The sequence below is a fragment of the Symphalangus syndactylus genome, chromosome 4 (genome assembly GCF_028878055.3).
Source record: "Symphalangus syndactylus isolate Jambi chromosome 4, NHGRI_mSymSyn1-v2.1_pri, whole genome shotgun sequence".
Classification (NCBI taxonomy): domain Eukaryota; kingdom Metazoa; phylum Chordata; class Mammalia; order Primates; family Hylobatidae; genus Symphalangus; species Symphalangus syndactylus.
This window is the reverse complement of record NC_072426.2, coordinates 166,595,062-166,611,771: the sequence shown is the minus strand read 5'-3', so window position 1 is coordinate 166,611,771 and position 16,710 is coordinate 166,595,062.

Sequence of the window (16,710 nt, the reverse complement as noted above, 5' to 3'; positions counted from 1 at the left end):
CATTTTCTACAGAAAGAGTGTTCAGATCTGCTCAATCAAAAGTATGGTTTAACTCTGTTAGCTGAATGCACAGATCAGAAAGAACTTTCACAGAATGATTCTGTGTAGTTTATATTTGGAGACATTCCTTTTTCCACTATTACCCTCTTAGCGCTCCGAATCTCCACTTGCATTTTCTACAGAAAGAGTGTTTCAGAACGGCTCAATCAAAACTAAGGTTCAATTCTTTTAGTTGAACAAACAGAACAGAAAGAAGTTTCACACAATTCTTCTGTGTAGTTTTTATTTGTAGACATTCTTTTTCCCAATATAGGCCTCAGCGCTCAGAATGTCCAATTGCAGTTTCTACAGAAAGAGTGTTTCAGAACGGCTCAATCAAAAGTGAGGTTCAACTCTGTTAGTTGAATGCACAGAACAGAAAGAAGTTTCATACAATGCTTCTGTGTAGTTCATATTTGAACATATTATTTTTTCCACTATTACCCACTTAGCGCTACGAATGTCCAGTTGCATTTTCTACAGACAGAGTGTTTCAAAACTGCTCAATCAAATGTATGGTTTAACTCTGTTAGCTGAATGCTCAGATCAGAAAGAAGTTTCACAGAATGCTTCTGTGTAGTTTATATTTGAATATATTCCTTTTTCCACTACTACGCTCTTAGCGCTCCAAATGTCCAGTTGCATTTTCTACAGAAAGAGTGTTCAGATCTGCTCAATCAAAAGTATGGTTTAACTCTGTTAGCTGAATGCACAGATCAGAAAGAAGTTTCACCGAATGATTCTGTGTAGTTTATATTTGAAGACATTCCTTTTTCCACTATTACCCACTTAGCGCTCCGAATCTCCACTTGCATTTTCTACAAAAAGAGTGTTTCATAACTGCTCAAACAAAAATATGTTTTATCTCTGTTAACTGAATTTACAGATCAGAAATAAGTTTCACAGAATGCATCTGTGTAGTTTTTATTTGAAGATATTCTTTTTCCCAATGTAGGCCTCTTAGCGCTTAGCATGTCCAATTGCAGTTTCTACAGAACGAGCGTTTCAGAACGGCTCAATCAAAAGTAAGGTTCAACTCTCTTAGTTGAATGCACAGAACAGAAAGAATTTTCACAGAATGCTACTGTGTAGTTTATATTTGAAAATATTCCTTTTTCCACTATTACCCTCTTAGCGCTCCGAATGTGCACTTGCATTTTCTACAGAAAGAGTGTTCAGAACTGCGCAATCAAAAGTATGGTTTAACTCTGTTAGCTTAATGAACATATCAGAAATAAGTTTCACACAATGCTTCTGTGTAGTTTTTATTTGAAGATATTATTTTTCCCAATAGAGGCCTCTTCGCGCTCAGAATGTCCAACTGCAGTTTCTACAGAAAGAGTGTTTCAGAAAGGCTCAATCAAAAGTAAGGTTCAACTCTCTTAGTTGAATGCACAGAACAGAAAGTAGTTTCATACAATGCTTCTGTGTAGTTTATATTTGAAAATATTCTTTTTTCCACTATTACCCACTTAGCGCTACGAATGTCCAGTTGCATTGTCTACATACAGAGTGTTCAAAACTGCTCAATCTAAAGTATGGTTTAACTCTGTTAGCTGAATGCTCAGATCAGAAAGAAGTTTCACAGAATGCTTCTGTGTAGTTTATATTTGAATATATTCCTTTTTCCACTACTACTCTCTTAGCGCTCCAAATGTCCAGTTGCATTTTCTACAGAAAGAGTGTTCAGATCTGCTCAATCAAAAGTATGGTTTAACTCTGTTAGCTGAATGCACAGATCAGAAAGAAGTTTCACAGAATGATTCTGTGTAGTTTATATTTGGAGACATTCCTTTTTCCACTATTACCCTCTTAGCGCTCCGAATCTCCACTTGCATTTTCTACAGAAAGAGTGTTTCAGAACGGCTCAATCAAAACTAAGGTTCAACTCTTTAAGTTGAACAAACAGAACAGAAAGGAGTTTCACACAATTCTTCTGTGTAGCTTTTATTTGTAGACATTCTTTTTCCCAATATAGGCCTCTTAGCGCTCAGAATGTCCAATTGCAGTTTCTACAGAAAGAGTGTTTCAGAACGGCTCAATCAAAAGTAAGGTTCAACTCTTTTAGTAGAATGCACAGAACAGAAAGAAGTTTCATACAATGCTTCTGTGTAGTTCATATTTGAACATATTCTTTTTTCCACTATTACCCACTTAGCGCTACGAATGTCCAGTTGCATTTTCTACAGACAGAGTGTTTCAAAACTGCTCAATCAAAAGCATGGTTTAACTCTGTTAGCTGAATGCTCAGATCAGAAAGAAGTTTCACAGAATGCTTCTGTGTAGTTTATATTTGAATATATTCCTTTTTCCACTACTACGCTCTTAGCGCTCCAAATGTCCAGTTGCATTTTCTACAGAAAGAGTGTTCAGATCTGCTCAATCAAAAGTATGGTTTAACTCTGTTAGCTGAATGCACAGATCAGAAAGATGTTTCACCGAATGATTCTGTGTAGTTTATATTTGAAGACATTCCTTTTTCCACTATTACCCACTTAGCGCTCCGAATCTCCACTTGCATTTTCTACAAAAAGAGTGTTTCATAACTGCTCAAACAAAAATATGTTTTATCTCTGTTAACTGAATTTACAGATCAGAAATAAGTTTCACAGAATGCATCTGTGTAGTTTTTATTTGAAGATATTCTTTTTCCCAATGTAGGCCTCTTAGCGCTTAGCATGTCCAATTGCAGTTTCTACAGAACGAGTGTTTCAGAACGGCTCAATCAAAAGTAAGGTTCAACTCTCTTAGTTGAATGCACAGAACAGAAAGAATTTTCACAGAATGCTACTGTGTAGTTTATATTTGAATATATTCCTTTTTCCACTATTACCCTCTTAGCGCTCCGAATGTGCACTTGCATTTTCTACAGAAAGAGTGTTCAGAACTGCGCAATCAAAAGTATGGTTTAACTGTGTTAGCTTAATGAACATATCAGAAATAAGTTTCACACAATGCTTCTGTGTAGTTTTTATTTGAAGATATTATTTTTCCCAATAGAGGCCTCTTCGCGCTCAGAATGTCCAATTGCAGTTTCTACAGAAAGAGTGTTTCAGAAAGGCTCAATCAAAAGTAAGGTTCAACTCTGTTAGTTGAATGCACAGAACAGAAAGAAGTTTCATACAATGCTTCTGTGTAGTTTATATTTGAACATATTCTTTTTTCCACTATTACCCACTTAGCGCTACGAATGTCCAGTTGCATTTTCTACAGACAGAGTGTTTCAAAACTGCTCAATAAAAAGTATGGTTTAACTCTGTTAGCTGAATGCTCAGATCAGAAAGAAGTTTCACAGAATGCTTCTGTGTAGTTTATATTTGAATATATTCCTTTTTCCACTACTACTCTCTTAGCGCTCCAAATGTCCAGTTGCATTTTCTACAGAAAGAGTGTTCAGATCTGCTCAATCAAAAGTATGGTTTAACTCTGTTAGCTGAATGCACAGATCAGAAAGAACTTTCACAGAATGATTCTGTGTAGTTTATATTTGGAGACATTCCTTTTTCCACTATTACCCTCTTAGCGCTCCGAATCTCCACTTGCATTTTCTACAGAAAGAGTGTTTCAGAACGGCTCAATCAAAACTAAGGTTCAATTCTTTTAGTTGAACAAACAGAACAGAAAGAAGTTTCACACAATTCTTCTGTGTAGTTTTTATTTGTAGACATTCTTTTTCCCAATATAGGCCTCAGCGCTCAGAATGTCCAATTGCAGTTTCTACAGAAAGAGTGTTTCAGAACGGCTCAATCAAAAGTAAGGTTCAACTCTGTTAGTTGAATGCACAGAACAGAAAGAAGTTTCATACAATGCTTCTGTGTAGTTCATATTTGAACATATTATTTTTTCCACTATTACCCACTTAGCGCTACGAATGTCCAGTTGCATTTTCTACAGACAGAGTGTTTCAAAACTGCTCAATCAAAAGTATGGTTTAACTCTGTTAGCTGAATGCTCAGATCAGAAAGAAGTTTCACAGAATGCTTCTGTGTATTTTATATTTCAATATATTCCTTTTTCCACTACTACGCTCTTAGCGCTCCAAATGTCCAGTTGCATTTTCTACAGAAAGAGTGTTCAGATCTGCTCAATCAAAAGTATGGTTTAACTCTGTTAGCTGAATGCACAGATCAGAAAGAAGTTTCACCGAATGATTCTGTGTAGTTTATATTTGAAGACATTCCTTTTTCCACTATTACCCACTTAGCGCTCCGAATCTCCACTTGCATTTTCTACAAAAAGAGTGTTTCATAACTGCTCAAACAAAAATATGTTTTATCTCTGTTAACTGAATTTACAGATCAGAAATTAGTTTCACAGAATGCATCTGTGTAGTTCTTATTTGAAGATATTCTTTTTCCCAATGTAGGCCTCTTAGCGCTTAGCATGTCCAATTGCAGTTTCTACAGAAAGAGCGTTTCAGAACGGCTCAATCAAAAGTAAGGTTCAACTCTCTTAGTTGAATGCACAGAACAGAAAGAATTTTCACAGAATGCTACTGTGTAGTTTATATTTGAAAATATTCCTTTTTCCACTATTACCCTCTTAGCGCTCCGAATGTGCACTTGCATTTTCTACAGAAAGAGTGTTCAGAACTGCGCAATCAAAAGTATGGTTTAACTCTGTTAGCTTAATGAACATATCAGAAATAAGTTTCACACAATGCTTCTGTGTAGTTTTTATTTGAAGATATTATTTTTCCCAATAGAGGCCTCTTCGCGCTCAGAATGTCCAATTGCAGTTTCTACAGACAGAGTGTTTCAGAAAGGCTCAATCAAAAGTAAGGTTCAACTCTCTTAGTTGAATGCACAGAACAGAAAGAAGTTTCATACAATGCTTCTGTGTAGTTTATATTTGAAAATATTCTTTATTCCACTATTACCCACTTAGCGCTACGAATGTCCAGTTGCATTTTCTACATACAGAGTGTTTCAAAACTGCTCAATCAAAAGTATGGTTTAACTCTGTTAGCTGAATGCTCAGATCAGAAAGAAGTTTCACAGAATGCTTCTGTGTAGTTTATATTTGAATATATTCCTTTTTCCACTACTACTCTCTTAGCGCTCCAAATGTCCAGTTGCATTTTCTACAGAAAGAGTGTTCAGATCTGCTCAATCAAAAGTATGGTTTAACTCTGTTAGCTGAATGCACAGATCAGAAAGAAGTTTCACAGAATGATTCTGTGTAGTTTATATTTGGAGACATTCCTTTTTCCACTATTACCCTCTTAGCGCTCCGAATCTCCACTTGCATTTTCTACAGAAAGAGTGTTTCAGAACGGCTCAATCAAAACTAAGGTTCAACTCTTTAAGTTGAACAAACAGAACAGAAAGGAGTTTCACACAATTCTTCTGTGTAGCTTTTATTTGTAGACATTCTTTTTCCCAATATAGGCCTCTTAGCGCTCAGAATGTCCAATTGCAGTTTCTACAGAAAGAGTGTTTCAGAACGGCTCAATCAAAAGTAAGGTTCAACTCTTTTAGTAGAATGCACAGAACAGAAAGAAGTTTCATACAATGCTTCTGTGTAGTTCATATTTGAACATATTCTTTTTTCCACTATTACCCACTTAGCGCTACGAATGTCCAGTTGCATTTTCTACAGACAGAGTGTTTCAAAACTGCTCAATCAAAAGCATGGTTTAACTCTGTTAGCTGAATGCTCAGATCAGAAAGAAGTTTCACAGAATTCTTCTGTGTAGTTTATATTTGAATATATTCCTTTTTCCACTACTACGCTCTTAGCGCTCCAAATGTCCAGTTACATTTTCTACAGAAAGAGTGTTCAGATCTGCTCAATCAAAAGTATGGTTTAACTCTGTTAGCTGAATGCACAGATCAGAAAGAAGTTTCTCCGAATGATTCTGTGTAGTTTATATTTGAAGACATTCCTTTTTCCACTATTACCCACTTAGCGCTCCGAATCTCCACTTGCATTTTCTACAAAAAGAGTGTTTCATAACTGCTCAAACAAAAATATGTTTTATCTCTGTTAACTGAATTTACAGATCAGAAATAAGTTTCACAGAATGCATCTGTGTAGTTTTTATTTGAAGATATTCTTTTTCCCAATGTAGGCCTCTTAGCGCTTAGCATGTCCAATTGCAGTTTCTACAGAACGAGTGTTTCAGAACGGCTCAATCAAAAGTAAGGTTCAACTCTCTTATTTGAATGCACAGAACAGAAAGAATTTTCACAGAATGCTACTGTGTAGTTTATATTTGAATATATTCCTTTTTCCACTATTACCCTCTTAGCGCTCCGAATGTGCACTTGCATTTTCTACAGAAAGAGTGTTCAGAACTGCGCAATCAAAAGTATGGTTTAAATGTGTTAGCTTAATGAACATATCAGAAATAAGTTTCACACAATGCTTCTGTGTAGTTTTTATTTGAAGATATTATTTTTCCCAATAGAGGCCTCTTCGCGCTCAGAATGTCCAATTGCAGTTTCTACAGAAAGAGTGTTTCAGAAAGGCTCAATCAAAAGTAAGGTTCAACTCTGTTAGTTGAATGCACAGAACAGAAAGAAGTTTCATACAATGCTTCTGTGTAGTTTATATTTGAACATATTCTTTTTTCCACTATTACCCACTTAGCGCTACGAATGTCCAGTTGCATTATCTACAGACAGAGTGTTTCAAAACTGCTCAATCAAAAGTATGGTTTAACTCTGTTAGCTGAATGCTCAGATCAGAAAGAAGTTTCACAGAATGCTTCTGTGTAGTTTATATTTGAATATATTCCTTTTTCCACTACTACTCTCTTAGCGCTCCAAATGTCCAGTTGCATTTTCTACAGAAAGAGTGTTCAGATCTGCTCAATCAAAAGTATGGTTTAACTCTGTTAGCTGAATGCACAGATCAGAAAGAACTTTCACAGAATGATTCTGTGTAGTTTATATTTGGAGACATTCCTTTTTCCACTATTACCCTCTTAGCGCTCCGAATCTCCACTTGCATTTTCTACAGAAGGAGTGTTTCAGAACGGCTCAATCAAAACTAAGGTTCAACTCTTTTAGTTGAACAAACAGAACAGAAAGAAGTTTCACACAATTCTTCTGTGTAGTTTTTATTTGTAGACATTCTTTTTCCCAATATAGGCCTCAGCGCTCAGAATGTCCAATTGCAGTTTCTACAGAAAGAGTGTTTCAGAACGGCTCAATCAAAAGTAAGGTTCAACTCTGTTAGTTGAATGCACAGAACAGAAAGAAGTTTCATACAATGCTTCTGTGTAGTTCATATTTGAACATATTATTTTTTCCACTATTACCCACTTAGCGCTACGAATGTCCAGTTGCATTTTCTACAGACAGAGTGTTTCAAAACTGCTCAATCAAATGTATGGTTTAACTCTGTTAGCTGAATGCTCAGATCAGAAAGAAGTTTCACAGAATGCTTCTGTGTATTTTATAATTCAATATATTCCTTTTTCCACTACTACGCTCTTAGCGCTCCAAATGTCCAGTTGCATTTTCTACAGAAAGAGTGTACAGATCTGCTCAATCAAAAGTATGGTTTAACTCTGTTAGCTGAATGCACAGATCAGAAAGAAGTTTCACCGAATGATTCTGTGTAGTTTATATTTGAAGACATTCCTTTTTCCACTATTACCCACTTAGCGCTCCGAATCTCCACTTGCATTTTCTACAAAAAGTGTGTTTCATAACTGCTCAAACAAAAATATGTTTTATCTCTGTTAACTGAATTTACAGATCAGAAATAAGTTTCACAGAATGCATCTGTGTAGTTTTTATTTGAAGATATTCTTTTTCCCAATGTAGGCCTCTTAGCGCTTAGCATGTCCAATTGCAGTTTCTACAGAACGAGCGTTTCAGAACGGCTCAATCAAAAGTAAGGTTCAACTCTCTTAGTTGAATGCACAGAACAGAAAGAATTTTCACAGAATGCTACTGTGTAGTTTATATTTGAAAATATTCCTTTTTCCACTATTACCCTCTTAGCGCTCCGAATGTGCACTTGCATTTTCTACAGAAAGAGTGTTCAGAACTGCGCAATCAAAAGTATGGTTTAACTCTGTTAGCTTAATGAACATATCAGAAATAAGTTTCACACAATGCTTCTGTGTAGTTTTTATTTGAAGATATTATTTTTCCCAATAGAGGCCTCTTCGCGCTCAGAATGTCCAATTGCAGTTTCTACAGACAGAGTGTTTCAGAAAGGCTCAATCAAAAGTAAGGTTCAACTCTCTTAGTTGAATGCACAGAACAGAAAGAAGTTTCATACAATGCTTCTGTGTAGTTTATATTTGAAAATATTCTTTATTCCACTATTACCCACTTAGCGCTACGAATGTCCAGTTGCATTTTCTACATACAGAGTGTTTCAAAACTGCTCAATCAAAAGTATGGTTTAACTCTGTTAGCTGAATGCTCAGATCAGAAAGAAGTTTCACAGAATGCTTCTGTGTAGTTTATATTTGAATATATTCCTTTTTCCACTACTACTCTCTTAGCGCTCCAAATGTCCAGTTGCATTTTCTACAGAAAGAGTGTTCAGATCTGCTCAATCAAAAGTATGGTTTAACTCTGTTAGCTGAATGCACAGATCAGAAAGAAGTTTCACAGAATGATTCTGTGTAGTTTATATTTGGAGACATTCCTTTTTCCACTATTACCCTCTTAGCGCTCCGAATCTCCACTTGCATTTTCTACAGAAAGAGTGTTTCAGAACGGCTCAATCAAAACTAAGGTTCAACTCTTTAAGTTGAACAAACAGAACAGAAAGGAGTTTCACACAATTCTTCTGTGTAGCTTTTATTTGTAGACATTCTTTTTCCCAATATAGGCCTCTTAGCGCTCAGAATGTCCAATTGCAGTTTCTACAGAAAGAGTGTTTCAGAACGGCTCAATCAAAAGTAAGGTTCAACTCTTTTAGTAGAATGCACAGAACAGAAAGAAGTTTCATACAATGCTTCTGTGTAGTTCATATTTGAACATATTCTTTTTTCCACTATTACCCACTTAGCGCTACGAATGTCCAGTTGCATTTTCTACAGACAGAGTGTTTCAAAACTGCTCAATCAAAAGCATGGTTTAACTCTGTTAGCTGAATGCTCAGATCAGAAAGAAGTTTCACAGAATGCTTCTGTGTAGTTTATATTTGAATATATTCCTTTTTCCACTACTACGCTCTTAGCGCTCCAAATGTCCAGTTGCATTTTCTACAGAAAGAGTGTTCAGATCTGCTCAATCAAAAGTATGGTTTAACTCTGTTAGCTGAATGCACAGATCAGAAAGAAGTTTCACCGAATGATTCTGTGTAGTTTATATTTGAAGACATTCCTTTTTCCACTATTACCCACTTAGCGCTCCGAATCTCCACTTGCATTTTCTACAAAAAGAGTGTTTCATAACTGCTCAAACAAAAATATGTTTTATCTCTGTTAACTGAATTTACAGATCAGAAATAAGTTTCACAGAATGCATCTGTGTAGTTTTTATTTGAAGATATTCTTTTTCCCAATGTAGGCCTCTTAGCGCTTAGCATGTCCAATTGCAGTTTCTACAGAACGAGTGTTTCAGAACGGCTCAATCAAAAGTAAGGTTCAACTCTCTTATTTGAATGCACAGAACAGAAAGAATTTTCACAGAATGCTACTGTGTAGTTTATATTTGAATATATTCCTTTTTCCACTATTACCCTCTTAGCGCTCCGAATGTGCACTTGCATTTTCTACAGAAAGAGTGTTCAGAACTGCGCAATCAAAAGTATGGTTTAACTGTGTTAGCTTAATGAACATATCAGAAATAAGTTTCACACAATGCTTCTGTGTAGTTTTTATTTGAAGATATTATTTTTCCCAATAGAGGCCTCTTCGCGCTCAGAATGTCCAATTGCAGTTTCTACAGAAAGAGTGTTTCAGAAAGGCTCAATCAAAAGTAAGGTTCAACTCTGTTAGTTGAATGCACAGAACAGAAAGAAGTTTCATACAATGCTTCTGTGTAGTTTATATTTGAACATATTCTTTTTTCCACTATTACCCACTTAGCGCTACGAATGTCCAGTTGCATTTTCTACAGACAGAGTGTTTCAAAACTGCTCAATCAAAAGTATGGTTTAACTCTGTTAGCTGAATGCTCAGATCAGAAAGAAGTTTCACAGAATGCTTCTGTGTAGTTTATATTTGAATATATTCCTTTTTCCACTACTACTCTCTTAGCGCTCCAAATGTCCAGTTGCATTTTCTACAGAAAGAGTGTTCAGATCTGCTCAATCAAAAGTATGGTTTAACTCTGTTAGCTGAATGCACAGATCAGAAAGAACTTTCACAGAATGATTCTGTGTAGTTTATATTTGGAGACATTCCTTTTTCCACTATTACCCTCTTAGCGCTCCGAATCTCCACTTGCATTTTCTACAGAAGGAGTGTTTCAGAACGGCTCAATCAAAACTAAGGTTCAACTCATTTAGTTGAACAAACAGAACAGAAAGAAGTTTCACACAATTCTTCTGTGTAGTTTTTATTTGTAGACATTCTTTTTCCCAATATAGGCCTCAGCGCTCAGAATGTCCAATTGCAGTTTCTACAGAAAGAGTGTTTCAGAACGGCTCAATCAAAAGTAAGGTTCAACTCTGTTAGTTGAATGCACAGAACAGAAAGAAGTTTCATACAATGCTTCTGTGTAGTTCATATTTGAACATATTATTTTTTCCACTATTACCCACTTAGCGCTACGAATGTCCAGTTGCATTTTCTACAGACAGAGTGTTTCAAAACTGCTCAATCAAAAGTATGGTTTAACTCTGTTAGCTGAATGCTCAGACCAGAAAGAAGTTTCACAGAATGCTTCTGTGTATTTTATATTTCAATATATTCCTTTTTCCACTACTACGCTCTTAGCGCTCCAAATGTCCAGTTGCATTTTCTACAGAAAGAGTGTACAGATCTGCTCAATCAAAAGTATGGTTTAACTCTGTTAGCTGAATGCACAGATCAGAAAGAAGTTTCACCGAATGATTCTGTGTAGTTTATATTTGAAGACATTCCTTTTTCCACTATTACCCACTTAGCGCTCCGAATCTCCACTTGCATTTTCTACAAAAAGAGTGTTTCATAACTGCTCAAACAAAAATATGTTTTATCTCTGTTAACTGAATTTACAGATCAGAAATAAGTTTCACAGAATGCATCTGTGTAGTTTTTATTTGAAGATATTCTTTTTCCCAATGTAGGCCTCTTAGCGCTTAGCATGTCCAATTGCAGTTTCTACAGAACGAGCGTTTCAGAACGGCTCAATCAAAAGTAAGGTTCAACTCTCTTAGTTGAATGCACAGAACAGAAAGAATTTTCACAGAATGCTACTGTGTAGTTTATATTTGAAAATATTCCTTTTTCCACTATTACCCTCTTAGCGCTCCGAATGTGCACTTGCATTTTCTACAGAAAGAGTGTTCAGAACTGCGCAATCAAAAGTATGGTTTAACTCTGTTAGCTTAATGAACATATCAGAAATAAGTTTCACACAATGCTTCTGTGAAGTTTTTATTTGAAGATATTATTTTTCCCAATAGAGGCCTCTTCGCGCTCAGAATGTCCAATTGCAGTTTCTACAGAAAGAGTGTTTCAGAAAGGCTCAATCAAAAGTAAGGTTCAACTCTCTTAGTTGAATGCACAGAACAGAAAGAAGTTTCATACAATGCTTCTGTGTAGTTTATATTTGAAAATATTCTTTTTTCCACTATTACCCACTTAGCGCTACGAATGTCCAGTTGCATTTTCTACATACAGAGTGTTTCCAAACTGCTCAATCAAAAGTATGGTTTAACTCTGTTAGCTGAATGCTCAGATCAGAAAGAAGTTTCACAGAATGCTTCTGTTTAGTTTATATTTGAATATATTCCTTTTTCCACTACTACTCTCTTAGCGCTCCAAATGTCCAGTTGCATTTTCTACAGAAAGAGTGTTCATATCTGCTCAATCAAAAGTATGGTTTAACTCTGTTAGCTGAATGCACAGATCAGAAAGAAGTTTCACAGAATGATTCTGTGTAGTTTATATTTGGAGACATTCCTTTTTCCACTATTACCCTCTTAGCGCTCCGAATCTCCACTTGCATTTTCTACAGAAAGAGTATTTCAGAACGGCTCAATCAAAACTAAGGTTCAACTCTTAAAGTTGAACAAACAGAACAGAAAGGAGTTTCACACAATTCTTCTGTGTAGCTTTTATTTGTAGACATTCTTTTTCCCAATATAGGCCTCTTAGCGCTCAGAATGTCCAATTGCAGTTTCTACAGAAAGAGTGTTTCAGAACGGCTCAATCAAATGTAAGGTTCAACTCTTTTAGTAGAATGCACAGAACAGAAAGAAGTTTCATACAATGCTTCTGTGTAGTTCATATTTGAACATATTCTTTTTTCCACTATTACCCACTTAGCGCTACGAATGTCCAGTTGCATTTTCTACAGACAGAGTGTTTCAAAACTGCTCAATCAAAAGCATGGTTTAACTCTGTTAGCTGAATGCTCAGATCAGAAAGAAGTTTCACAGAATGCTTCTGTGTAGTTTATATTTGAATATATTCCTTTTTCCACTACTACGCTCTTAGCGCTCCAAATGTCCAGTTGCATTTTCTACAGAAAGAGTGTTCAGATCTGCTCAATCAAAAGTATGGTTTAACTCTGTTAGCTGAATGCACAGATCAGAAAGAAGTTTCACCTAATGATTCTGTGTAGTTTATATTTGAAGACATTCCTTTTTCCACTATTACCCACTTAGCGCTCCGAATCTCCACTTGCATTTTCTACAAAAAGAGTGTTTCATAACTGCTCAAACAAAAATATGTTTTATCTCTGTTAACTGAATTTACAGATCAGAAATAAGTTTCACAGAATGCATCTGTGTAGTTTTTATTTGAAGATATTCTTTTTCCCAATGTAGGCCTCTTAGCGCTTAGCATGTCCAATTGCAGTTTCTACAGAACGAGTGTTTCAGAACGGCTCAATCAAAAGTAAGGTTCAACTCTCTTAGTTGAATGCACAGAACAGAAAGAATTTTCACAGAATGCTACTGTGTAGTTTATATTTGAATATATTCCTTTTTCCACTATTACCCTCTTAGCACTCCGAATGTGCACTTGCATTTTCTACAGAAAGAGTGTTCAGAACTGCGCAATCAAAAGTATGGTTTAACTGTGTTAGCTTAATGAACATATCAGAAATAAGTTTCACACAATGCTTCTGTGTAGTTTTTATTTGAAGATATTATTTTTCCCAATAGAGGCCTCTTCGCGCTCAGAATGTCCAATTGCAGTTTCTACAGAAAGAGTGTTTCAGAAAGGCTCAATCAAAAGTAAGGTTCAACTCTGTTAGTTGAATGCACAGAACAGAAAGAAGTTTCATACAATGCTTCTGTGTAGTTTATATTTGAACATATTCTTTTTTCCACTATTACCCACTTAGCGCTACGAATGTCCAGTTGCATTTTCTACAGACAGAGTGTTTCAAAACTGCTCAATCAAAAGTATGGTTTAACTCTGTTAGCTGAATGCTCAGATCAGAAAGAAGTTTCACAGAATGCTTCTGTGTAGTTTATATTTGAATATATTCCTTTTTCCACTACTACTCTCTTAGCGCTCCAAATGTCCAGTTGCATTTTCTACAGAAAGAGTGTTCAGATCTGCTCAATCAAAAGTATGGTTTAACTCTGTTAGCTGAATTCACAGATCAGAAAGAACTTTCACAGAATGATTCTGTGTAGTTTATATTTGGAGACATTCCTTTTTCCACTATTACCCTCTTAGCGCTCCGAATCTCCACTTGCATTTTCTACCGAAAGAGTGTTTCAGAACGGCTCAATCAAAACTAAGGTTCAACTCTTTTAGTTGAACAAACAGAACAGAAAGAAGTTTCACACAATTCTTCTGTGTAGTTTTTATTTGTAGACATTCTTTTTCCCAATATAGGCCTCAGCGCTCAGAATGTCCAATTGCAGTTTCTACAGAAAGAGTGTTTCAGAACGGCTCAATCAAAAGTAAGGTTCAACTCTGTTAATTGAATGCACAGAACAGAAAGAAGTTTCATACAATGCTTCTGTGTAGTTCATATTTGAACATATTATTTTTTCCACTATTACCCACTTAGCGCTACGAATGTCCAGTTGCATTTTCTACAGACAGAGTGTTTCAAAACTGCTCAATCAAAAGTATGGTTTAACTCTGTTAGCTGAATGCTCAGATCAGAAAGAAGTTTCACAGAATGCTTCTGTGTATTTTATATTTCAATATATTCCTTTTTCCACTACTACGCTCTTAGCGCTCCAAATGTCCAGTTGCATTTTCTACAGAAAGAGTGTTCAGATCTGCTCAATCAAAAGTATGGTTTAACTCTGTTAGCTGAATGCACAGATCAGAAAGAAGTTTCACCGAATGATTCTGTGTAGTTTATATTTGAAGACATTCCTTTTTCCACTATTACCCACTTAGCGCTCCGAATCTCCACTTGCATTTTCTACAAAAAGAGTGTTTCATAACTGCTCAAACAAAAATATGTTTTATCTCTGTTAACTGAATTTACAGATCAGAAATAAGTTTCACAGAATGCATCTGTGTAGTTTTTATTTGAAGATATTCTTTTTCCCAATGTAGGCCTCTTAGCGCTTAGCATGTCCAATTGCAGTTTCTACAGAACGAGCGTTTCAGAACGGCTCAATCAAAAGTAAGGTTCAACTCTCTTAGTTGAATGCACAGAACAGAAAGAATTTTCACAGAATGCTACTGTGTAGTTTATATTTGAAAATATTCCTTTTTCCACTATTACCCTCTTAGCGCTCCGAATGTGCACTTGCATTTTCTACAGAAAGAGTGTTCAGAACTGCGCAATCAAAAGTATGGTTTAACTCTGTTAGCTTAATGAACATATCAGAAATAAGTTTCACACAATGCTTCTGTGTAGTTTTTATTTGAAGATATTATTTTTCCCAATAGAGGCCTCTTCGCGCTCAGAATGTCCAACTGCAGTTTCTACAGAAAGAGTGTTTCAGAAAGGCTCAATCAAAAGTAAGGTTCAACTCTCTTAGTTGAATGCACAGAACAGAAAGTAGTTTCATACAATGCTTCTGTGTAGTTTATATTTGAAAATATTCTTTTTTCCACTATTACCCACTTAGCGCTACGAATGTCCAGTTGCATTGTCTACATACAGAGTGTTCAAAACTGCTCAATCTAAAGTATGGTTTAACTCTGTTAGCTGAATGCTCAGATCAGAAAGAAGTTTCACAGAATGCTTCTGTGTAGTTTATATTTGAATATATTCCTTTTTCCACTACTACTCTCTTAGCGCTCCAAATGTCCAGTTGCATTTTCTACAGAAAGAGTGTTCAGATCTGCTCAATCAAAAGTATGGTTTAACTCTGTTAGCTGAATGCACAGATCAGAAAGAAGTTTCACAGAATGATTCTGTGTAGTTTATATTTGGAGACATTCCTTTTTCCACTATTACCCTCTTAGCGCTCCGAATCTCCACTTGCATTTTCTACAGAAAGAGTGTTTCAGAACGGCTCAATCAAAACTAAGGTTCAACTCTTTAAGTTGAACAAACAGAACAGAAAGGAGTTTCACACAATTCTTCTGTGTAGCTTTTATTTGTAGACATTCTTTTTCCCAATATAGGCCTCTTAGCGCTCAGAATGTCCAATTGCAGTTTCTACAGAAAGAGTGTTTCAGAACGGCTCAATCAAAAGTAAGGTTCAACTCTTTTAGTAGAATGCACAGAACAGAAAGAAGTTTCATACAATGCTTCTGTGTAGTTCATATTTGAACATATTCTTTTTTCCACTATTACCCACTTAGCGCTACGAATGTCCAGTTGCATTTTCTACAGACAGAGTGTTTCAAAACTGCTCAATCAAAAGCATGGTTTAACTCTGTTAGCTGAATGCTCAGATCAGAAAGAAGTTTCACAGAATGCTTCTGTGTAGTTTATATTTGAAGACATTCCTTTTTCCACTATTACCCACTTAGCGCTCCGAATCTCCACTTGCATTTTCTACAAAAAGAGTGTTTCATAACTGCTCAAACAAAAATATGTTTTATCTCTGTTAACTGAATTTACAGATCAGAAATAAGTTTCACAGAATGCATCTGTGTAGTTTTTATTTGAAGATATTCTTTTTCCCAATGTAGGCCTCTTAGCGCTTAGCATGTCCAATTGCAGTTTCTACAGAACGAGCGTTTCAGAACGGCTCAATCAAAAGTAAGGTTCAACTCTCTTAGTTGAATGCACAGAACAGAAAGAATTTTCACAGAATGCTATTGTGTAGTTTATATTTGAATATATTCCTTTTTCCACTATTACCCTCTTAGCGCTCCGAATGTCCACTTGCATTTTCTACAGAAAGAGTGTTCAGAACTGCGCAATCAAAAGTATGGTTTAACTCTGTTAGCTTAATGAACATATCAGAAATAAGTTTCACACAATGCTTCTGTGTAGTTTTTATTTGAAGATATTATTTTTCCCAATAGAGGCCTCTTAGCGCTCAGAATGTCCAATTGCAGTTTCTACGGAAAGAGTGTTTCAGAAAGGCTCAATCAAAAGTAAGGTTCAACTCTGTTAGTTGAATGCACAGAACAGAAAGAAGTTTCATACAATGCTTCTGTGTAGTTTATATTTGAACATATTCTTTTTTCCACTATTACCCACTTGGCGCTACGAATGT